The following is a 10,517-nucleotide window of genomic DNA, read 5'->3' as shown; positions in this document are numbered from 1 at the left end:
CTGCCTCTTCCTAAAATGAGACCAAAAAATCCCTTTGGCAGAGGACCAAAGGTGGTGGTGCTAACTCTTTGGGTGCCTTGTTCAGGAGTCAGTATTGTGTGGGAGGAGCAACAGAGGTCCAGTCCTGCGCTGCCTGCTGTTGCTCTTGAAAGTGATGCAAGGCTTGCGGGGGCAGTGCCGGGCGCTGGGCCTGAGGGAGTTGATGGCCTTGAGGGACAAACCTGATGGCCCCAGGGGTTTGTCTCGAAAAGGGGGCCGGGGCTGGCCCCGCTGGGTGTTTCCCTGTACCACAGAGTTAGGGGACAAAGGGCTTCCTTGACAATCGGCTTTGGATCTACATTCAGAAGCCCAGTGAAAACCACGTTTGCAGCGGGGGCAGAGGGAGGATGGTCTTGGCCTTTCAGGGAGAGAGGCCTTAGGTGCTGCGCAGTCTCGGGAGAAATGGCCAGGTTGTTTACAATTGAAACAGGTTTTTTGAGCAGGCACGGCAGGGTTTTGGGTCAAACCTTGAAGAGCAGCCCCTATGGCTAGTCCGAGATTATGTGAAGGACCAACCCCTGCACAGTATTTTATGAAATCAGAAATATCGCCAGTCCGGCGATGCGGACGGAGAACATCCTGACAAGTAGGGTTTGCATTTTCATAAGCAAGATGTTTAATAAATTCGCTTTCATTTTCATCTTTGCCAACAAGTTGCTCGGCGGCGGCCGTTAATCGGCTAATAAAATCGCTATAGGGCTCCTCAGGCCCTTGCCGAATTTTTGCCAAAGAAGTGGTGGCAGCGCCCTTAGGGGGTAAGCGGTGCCAGGCTTTAAGGCCAGCCGTTTGAATTTGGGCAAGCAGTCCTGGGGAAAATCGCGCCTGTTTGTTGTTAGTATCATAGGGAGCGAGGCCCTTTAGCTTTTTAATCGTCCACCGTTTTGCCGTTCCCTTAGCCTCGGCATTGCGGCGTGCAACCTCTTTACAGGCTTCTGTATATTCTGACTTCCAAAGAACAAAGTCTCCTCCAGAAAGCACAGCGTGGGCTAGCATATACCAATCATTAGGAGTGAGCCACTTCTCAGTGAGGGACTCAATGAGGGACACAGTATAAGGGGCTGTCGGGCCATAAAGGGACACAGCCGACTTTCATTCTTTTATATATTTGAGGCTGATGCAGCGATATTGCTGATGTTTAGTGTTAGCTTCTTCCTCCTCATTCCCACTATCTGCGCCGGATTGCTCATCAGAGTTATCCCCCTGTGTATCTGCTGCAGGTGAGTCATCATCTGAGTCACCATCAGCGCCTCTAGCTTCATTCCCTGCAGGCACCCGCGACTTAGAGCGGGTGACTGGGAAAGCAAGCATAGTTTTTAAAGGCTTAGTTTTTCCAAATTTTGGTGCCTGGGAGACGGGCGACTTTTTTAGCAAGGGAGTGGTGGCTCTCCGTGTGCCAGGGCCCATAGGGCCCATTTCCAGCTGTTGCAAGGCATTTTGCAAAGACTGGAAACCCTCGCAGCACGCTTCTGTGGCCTTTTAAAAAAGCGCCCAATCAGGAGGGGCGCGCGCAATGGGCGCCAAAACGGGAGGGGAGAAAGGAGGAACAGGGGCGTGCTCTTCCGGGGTCTCAGTATTGTACGGCGGTGGCCGGCCAGAGGTGCCCAATAAGGGAGGCCAATCAAGGTTATTATAACGCGCCGCTGCCTCTTCTAAATCATCCCAATTAATTTCCGGGTCTGTGTTTTGTTGCGGGTCTTGCAAAATCGGGCTCTGTAAGGGCGCCTGCGAATCATTAAGAGGGGGATGATTTTTATGCTCTGCAAGGGATGGGTAAAGTTTTGGGGGAGTTATCCCCGTCTCTGAGACAGTGGAAAGGGAGTCCTGTTCTTTGGGTTCTTCTGGGGGATGCGCAGAAGGTGGAGGGCACGAACAAATAGATGGGGCTCGAGAGGGAGGTTTGCTACTTTTATATTCAGTTTTTAAGTAAGTCCGTGACTGAGACACGATTTTAGAAATATCAGGGTGATAATGGTGGATTTGTAAAATCTCTTGTATCATAGTCCAATAATTATAAGCATCAACGGGTACCTTAGAAGGCCCAAAAGAACGATAATAATCTTTTAAACAATCCCCTACACGTAACCAACGTTTTTCATCGATGGTTCCTTCTTGAGGAAACCAGGGGCACACATCCTCTAGAAAAAGGAAAAATTTTACCAAATCTTTCTTTTTGACCCTAGCCCCACTTGTCTTGAGGGACGCCTTCAGCCCCTGAATGAATTGTTCACGGGCAGATAAAGTTTGCCCCATAATGTCGCCGCTTCACTTACCGAAATGTAGGTCCTGTATCACAGTCGGGTAGCCTGTGTTGAACCTCGTGCGAGTCCCGTATCGCAGTTGAGAAGCATCTGCATTGGACTCAAGGCAATCTCCGGTGCTCCTTGGAGGCAGAGATCAAATGCGTGGACGGCCGTCCTTGCCAAAGCGATGTCCAGATTCGCGATCCCCGTGAGGCCTCACATTGAGGCGCCAGTTGTAGCGTCCCCCCAGCCTGCGGGACGCACGAGCAGGGTCCTGCAGGGAAAGATGAACCTGGATGGAAGAAAAGACATGGAGACGTGGAGCAAGACAAAACGCTGATCAAACTCCATTTATTTGGGCAAGGCTCGGGGTATATAAAGGGGAACTGGGAGGTGCATATTTTAATAAGGTGTGCTACACAACATCCAATCCAACATGTACATTATAATGAAGCATAAGAACGTTAACCAATCAGCTGCAGGTAAAAAGGCGCACTAGTTCTCAAAGACATCCTGCATGCAGACTAAGGTTCATCAGGCGTAATGCAAAGTCCATCTTAGTCCAGTGAGCGCTCGGCGTTATTAACCAGTGGGTGAAAAGGTCAACTCTTACAACCACCCGTGCTACAGAGCACATAGCTAGGAACGCGGAGGTAGGGTTGGGCAGGAATTAGGTAGGGCCAGTCCCCCACAGGTTTAGCAAATGAAAGACGAAACTTAACAACCAGGAAGCAGCCAAGTTCGGCTACGTGGCTGAGGCTAAGGCCTTAATGGCCACCGGCTCCCAACAACCTTCCTTTGGAATGGGCACACAGATGTTTCTCCTTGATAGACTTCCTCCTTTTGAGGGGCCTTTGCTTGACCAAGTGGAGGGCAGTCACCAGCACTGCCATTCGAATGCACCCAGTCCTCTGGGGTCTTTCTTGTTCAGTGTCCAGCCTTGCTTCCATGTGCTGTGCAAGTCAGCCCTCCCTGTGAAGGGGCTGGGCTGGCCGTACCCATGGTCAAGTCTTCACCTTCACCTTCGCTTGAAGTTCCTGAAGCTTTTAAACCACTGTGGGGACATTGGCACTGTTCTTGTACTAAAACCAACTGTGATAGGTGGGTTTATTGTGCCAACCTGGCCAATAAGAACATGTGGGATTAATAAGGTCGCAGTTTGATTGGAGGGCAAAGAGATAAATGGCTCAGTGAACCGCCTCTCTCTCTTGCTCTCTGGTGATCAGATCAGTGTGCGGCTGCCTTAGCTAGTTCTTTGCCTCAACTCGTGAGCTACACTACCTGTGGGACTGCCAACCCATGGACTGTGTTGCTAGAGCTTGAGGTTCCTTCGAGACCTGCTTTGCCACGCTGATGATGTATACATCACTTGAGCTTGGGACTGTCGGATCCTGTCATCTTGTGGACTGTTGGTGACCCACACTGCTGTTTGCTGCCTGTGGCCGGACTGCCTATAGTGCTTTCCAGAAGACTCAGCTGTCTGCATGCTTGACCCAGCAGCCCTCGTGAGTTGAAGGACTTCCAGTATTTTAACTGTTTAATGGAAGTGAGTTGAACTGAGCCCTCTGTACTGCTGTGTGGACTAATTAGCTGTTATATTCCTTCATGCTGTGTCTGTCTATCTATCTATCTATCTATCTATCTATCTATCTATCTATCTATCTATCTATCTATCTATCTATCTATCTATCTATCTATCTATCTATCTATCTATCTATCTATCTATCATCTGTCTATCTATCTATCTAGCTAGCTATCTAGCTATCTAGCTATCTATCTGCATAAGTGCCCTGGTTTTGGTTCTCTAGAGAACCCTGTCTAACACACCAACTGACCAACTGACCGACTGACCACTGCCATGAGTCAACGCCGACTCATACGACCTCTCCCAGACAGAGAAGAAACACAGGGTCTTAAAGGCTACAAGTTTAAGATGGTGGGTTCAAACCACTGACCTCTCTGGCCCAAAAGGGATCGTTGCGTTTGAGTTATGGTGTTGGTGAAGAATGTTGACCCTGCTGTGGACTCCCAGTAGAAGGAACCAACCAGTCTGAGAAGTAGAACCAGGAGCCGGCTCGGGACTGAGGCTGGCAGGGCTGCCTGGCTGACTCTGGGCAGCACGATGGTAATGTGGAGGGTCAGTGAAAGTGAAGAAGACCCCCGTGAGATGGGTGGACCCACCGAACAGTGCCCACACAGATGGTTCCTGGCTGGCAGAGCCAGTCCATGAGTCTCGCCAACCCCAGGGCTCCTCTCGGATCAGCACACCCGCCCTTCTTGGTGCCCTCCTCCAGCCCCTGAGGGAGGGCCACACCATGACACCAGCCTTCCTGACTCTGCCTGGGAACCCACCTCCCAAGGGCCAAACCCAACATTTCTTATCCATTCCCCCCAGGTGGTGGGTCTTTACTCTGGGGCTATGTGGAGAAACTGAGGCTCAGGGACTGCCCCAGCAAGGCAGCCTGCTGCTGGTTCAGGCCAGGCAGAGCCCCCACTTGTGCTACCTGCCCTGCCCCCATCATGCCTGGGCCAGGTAACTCAGCTTTTCCTGTACTTACTATGCCTAGTGCTGATGGGCACCCCCACTTCCAGGCCATGCCGCTTGTAGCCGGGGGCTGGTGGGAGGAAGGGGGGCTCTGGGGTTTCTTCACAGACATTCTTCCTGAAGTGGGGTGCTCTGACCCCCCTCCTGGTCCCTGCTTATCTGTGGATTTAGTTCTAAAACCTCTCCCACAGTCTCTGGGATGGGCCTGCCCATTGGCTGAGAATAATAAACACGGCCTGATCAGACACACAGTCACCCTCCCCTCACCCCCTTGCATGTCCACCTCAGCTGTCTGGTCATTTTGGATGAGGCTGAGTGTGGCTGGGGGCCTGTCAGCAACGGGGGGCTCCTATCAGAGGTGGCGAAAGCAGGGGTGCTTACCCTTGGCAGAGTCCATGGAAGGGGTGCTGAAGCATGCTCCTGCTGTCCCATGCACAGCTGGTCTGAAGGCGTGGGGGCAGGTGGCCCAGGTGTTGCCAGGATGAAGCAGCTAGGCACTGGGCAGCCACATCTGGGGGACATCTTTGAAGTGGCATTTACTCTGCAGGCTGGGATACTAAGCCTCTTGGCTTCTCTCGGCCATGCCCCTGCCAGGGCTGCTCTGGGAGGAGAAAGCAGCCATGGACCGCGACACTCACGCATGTTGGGCAGAGAGAAAGGCCAGGCACAGGGCTGGCCTTGATCAGCAGGCAGAAGAGTTAGCGGTACAGGCCCCCCCAGGAAGCAGCCAGCGGGGTCCCATGAAAACTGGAATGGGCATGTCTGTTAGGTTGGCAGCAGTGTGGGCGGGCAGTGGAGGGGCCCCTGTGGAAGCGGGGTAGAGACTTTTGTCAGGTTGGTGGCACTGTGGGTGGACGGCCCACTGAGCATCTTGTCTGCCAGGGGTGCTGATGCAGACAGTCGTGGCCGGGAAGGTTGGACTCAGCTCTGCAGCTGCCCTGACCCATGGGAACTCCTCCCTGCACACCTGAGGGTCCATCACACTAAAGTGACACAATCACTCAGTCTCTGTCTTCTAGAAGGTATAGACCTGGCAGGCTTCAACCAGGGAGGTGGTGCAGGCTGACCCAGGCTGGGTGCCCTCCCTCTAGGACCCCGACCATGTTCAGCCTTGCTCCTGCCTGGAGACTACCAGGCTGCTGTACACCAGCTTCTCATCAGCTCCCAGGCTAGGGTCCTGTTCAGAAGGCCTTTGTCTCCATTCACCCACCCACCCACATGTTATGCACGGTGCCATGAGCCCCCATGGCACGAGTGTCAAGCAAGAGTGTCCCCCAGAGGGCTCTGCTCATCCTCCCACCCCTAACACCCAGTGCCTTCTTTACATTGGCCCCCACATCCCGCCGGCTTGGCTTGCAGGACTCTGTCGGTGTTCTGTTGGTCTGTCTGTGCAAGTGTCCGACCACCTCCTCTTGGCAGTGGAGCTTCTCGGGTGGGGACCCCATGCTCTCGCAGCCTTGCAGCCCAGCCCTGATCCGCAGCGTTGATTCCTGTTGGCGTCTGTCGGGTGAGTGCTAAGTGTGATCTTGTCGAGGAAGGAACCCTTCGGTCAGAGGAGGGGACTGATGACAGCAAGGTCCGTGGTTCAAGCCCACCAGCCTCTCTGCCTGTTTCTGTGAGGACGTAGAACCCCTGGGTGTGTAAGTCAGCTTGGCTGTGGGCCGGGGTCTCCTGTGTAAGTTGCAGGAGAGTGTGGATTTGCTGATGTGGCCGGACGAAGGGTGCACAGGCGATTGAACAAAGTGGTTGGCTGGGGAGTCTCCTTGGGAGCCATGAAGGAGAAGGAGGTTTGCTTGGAAGCTTGAAAAGCTAGTTTCCGCTTCAGAAGCTCTGCCGTCTTTGGCAAATAGCCTCAGGGCCGAGGCGCGAGTGTCTTTAGTCGGTAAGACAAGCCGGCTGGGATTTGACCCACACTAGCGTTTCAGGTGCATGCCCACCTTCAGGGCTTTGCGGGGACCCTCAGAGTAAATGTTTCATACATAGGGGCATTGGTGGAAGTGCATGCCCACTGGCGAAGGCTCTGGGGAAAGGGCCGGTGGCTGTTGCCGGCTCCTGAGCACAGATGGCCCGCCCCTGGCGGGTAGACAGTTGCAGCTCACTAGTCCCTGCAGCAATGAAGCTCTGAGGGTTGAAGAGCGGCTGAAACAGGAAAGGCTCCTTCAGGAAACTGAATGGGATGGTGGCCCGGCAGGAAGCTGGAGGCCAGCACTGGGCATCGCTAGTGGGTGGTCGGGAGGCTGGCCAGAGATGCTGGCCAGCGACCTGGGCAGATTCTGTCTGCTCTGGACTTAGCGGTCACTCAGGATAAATGCTCAGAACCAGAAAGAAGACAGAGCTAAGCAGGGTGTAAGGCACGGACCACAGTGTGTCTGGTCGGTAACCCCTGGCCTGGGGGAACTGCGTGTTAGGCGATTAATCAATATGGTGTTCATGTGGGTGGGTAGAATTGGGGGGACACTGCAGGTGGGGAGACCACCGAAGGACAGGGATCAGCCAGAGGGGAGCAGGAAGGTGGAAAGGTATGGGTGGGCACTGGGACCAGTGTTGTGTTTGTTAGGTGGGGTGGGGGACAGTGGCCCTAGAGCAAGCAGTCCAATTGAGTCCCGCTGGGGAGATTGGGTGGGATGGGCAGGTGTGAGAGGGTCAGGCTATGTCAGAAGGGCCAACAAAGGTTCCTGCAGGCAGGAACCTTCCACAGGAGTGCTCATTCCACGCCTGCAACTCCCCACTTTGGCAGATATTCCTCAGCAGGGCCGCAGCAGGGTGGGTTTTGAGCTGGGGATGTGCAGAAGGAAAAGGCGGGGGCTTGGAGATGTTAGAGACTGAGTGTCTGTTCTCAGGGAAGTTGCTACGGTCCAAAAGGAGGCCAGGCTCTCTCCAAAGCACCCTCCCCTGGGGCTTCTCCTCAGAGCCTCTGTCTCCCTTTGTGCTGGGCTGACTCCTGTCAGTGCTGGCCAGGGTCCCTCTGCCTGCTCACACTTGCAGGACAGAGCTGCCACATGGCGGAAGGCCAAGATGCTAGTGTCAGCGCACAAAAGACTCCTCAAACCAAGCAGGCATTGGAGGAGGGGCGAGTACAGGCCGCTCAGGGAGCAGAGAGAGCGCTGGGACCAGAGGGCAGAGGCAGGGGGGCTCCGACTCCAGGCACCAAGAGGAAACCATGTGCCACGCGATGTGCAGATCCTGGGGGCAAGGAGGCTTTGGACTGGCCCAGGGCTGGGCCTTCTCAAGATCAGAGACGTCTCCTGGGGCTTGTTTTTAGGCTTTGTGAGGCTTTCTGAAGGCCCTACAGCTGGGAATTTTTCTTTTCCACCTTTGTCACCCTCTCTAACCACACACTTAAGGGAGGAAGAGAAGAGGAAGGTGGAAGGAGGAGAAAAGAGAAAAAGAAAGAGGAGAGAGAGAGAAGGAGGTGGTGGTGGTGGACGGAGGAGGAGGAAGAGGAGGACTGAAAGTGGAGACAGAGAGACAAAGGAGGAGAGGGAGGAAGAAGGGGGAGGGAAGAATGAGAGGAAAGTGAAGGACAAGGAGGGGACGTCTCCACCACCTGCAGGGTCTCTGGAACTGTTTCCTTCAACGTCTCTGTCCAGTGAAGTCTGAAGGCGAGTGTGATGTCTGCAGGACACACTCTTCCCGGGAGGGTCACCCAGCCGGAAATGGAAGTTCCCATCCCAAGCCAGAAGAATGCAAAACACAAGCTGCTACCAAGAAAGCTGCCCAAGATTAGAATATTGTCTAAGAGTCACGTGCACCAACCTGCCATGCTAGCCAAGGCCCAAGGAGAGCACCCCAGTGATGGTCACACGGTTGGCGAGGGGCCAGGGACCTTTGGCCTGTGTGTAGGCTGAGCTCTCCTTTGAGCAGGGCAAACAGGTTCAAACGTGGGTTCTCAACAAAGACCTTGTAACTGGAGGGAAGTAGAATTCGCACTGTAGATGCAGAGGAAAGAAGATACGTAGAGAACGGTGAGAGAGATGGCTTGTGGTTTGCCCCTGACTGTGTGACTTACTAAGCAGCCCTGATGGCATAGCATGGCGGGTGACTCATTAGACTGCTGACTGCAAGGCCAGCAGTTCGAATCGCTGCAGGAAGAAGTCCAAGCTGCACTGAAAGCATTAGCCAAAAACTAGACTCCAGGAATGCTGTGATCCACACAGTCGAATGCCTTTGCATAGTCAATGAAACACAGGTAAACATCTTTCTGGTGTTCTGTTGGCCAAGATCCATCTGATGTTGGCAATGACAGCCCCCGCTCCACATCCTCTTCTGAATCTGGCCTGAGCTTCTGGAAGCTCCCTGTCAAGGTAGTGTTTCAATCGTTGTTGAAACAATGATCATCAGCAAAACTTTACTGGCATGGGATATCAATGATATTGTTCTATTATTAGAGCACTCTGTGGGGTCCCCTTTCTTTGGAATGGGTACATACTTGGGGCTCTTGCAGTCAGTTGGCAAGTAGCTGCCTTCCAAAATTTCTTGACATAGATTCGTGAGTGCCTCCAGTGCTTTACCAACTTGTCGAAACATTTCAGTTTTATTTCATTAATTCCTGGAGTCTTGTTTTTGACCAACGCTGTCAGTGCGGCTTGGATTTCTTCCTTTAGTACCATTGGTTCTTGATCATTGCTACCTCGTGAAATGATTGAATATTGACTAGTTCTTTTTCCTACAGGGGCTCTATGCATTCTTCCACCTTTTTATTCTTCCATATTTTGCTCGTAGAATCTTTCAGTATTGTCACTTGAGGCTTGACTTTTTTCTTGAGTTTTTCAGCTTAAATGTGATGAGTGTTTTCTTCCTTTTGGGTTTCTAACTCTAGGTCTTTGCACATTTCATTATAATATTTTACTTTGTCTTTTCGAGCTGCCCTTTAAAATTTTCTGTTCAGCTGGTTGACTTCTTCATTTCTTCCATTTGCCTTAGTTACGCTACAATTGAGACAATTTCAGCGTCTCTTTTGACACCCACTTTAATCCTTTCTTTCTGCTTGTCTTTAGAATGACCTTTTGATTTCTTCCTGTGTGATGTTCTTCCTGTGTGCCACCCCACAGCTCACCAAGGCTTCTGTCGTCAGTGTTCAATATGTCAACTTTGTTTCTGAGATATTCCCGAAATTCAGGTTGGAGGTATTCAAAGTCATATTTTGGCTCTCATGGACTTGTTTTAAATTTCTTTGGCTTTATCCTGAATTTGTATATGAGCAATTGATGGTCTGCTCCGCAGCCACTGCTTGGCCTCGCTTTAACTGCTGAGATTGAGTTTCTCCATCATCTCTTGCCACAGGTGCAGTCAGTTTGGTCTCTGGGTATCCCACCTGGAGAAGTCCTCATATATAGTCATATTTTGTGTTGGGGAAAAAGTGTTTGTCATGAACAAGTCTTTGGTCATACGAGATTTTTTCATGAAGAATTCTTTCCTATGATCTTCAGCTTCATTTCTGCCACCAGGCATGTTTTCCACTCCTCCTCCCTCCTCTTATTTTTTCTGACTTTCACCTTCCAATGGCCAATAATCACCAATGCATCCCAAATTGCATGTTTGATCAACTTCAGACCAAGGACCTTGGTAGAATTTTTTAGAGGTTGGTGCTTAAATTTGAATAATAATTTTATTGACTGGGTTTCTTCATACATGGATAGATATGATCACAGTACTTCAAGATCGATCTTGAAATGTCCTTGTTTTACTTTCCT

Source organism: Echinops telfairi, unplaced genomic scaffold (genome assembly GCF_000313985.2).
Source record: "Echinops telfairi isolate 266 unplaced genomic scaffold, ASM31398v2 ScPeMD7_7400;HRSCAF=8409, whole genome shotgun sequence".
Lineage (NCBI taxonomy): Eukaryota > Metazoa > Chordata > Mammalia > Afrosoricida > Tenrecidae > Echinops > Echinops telfairi.
Note: the sequence above shows the minus strand (reverse complement) of the source record.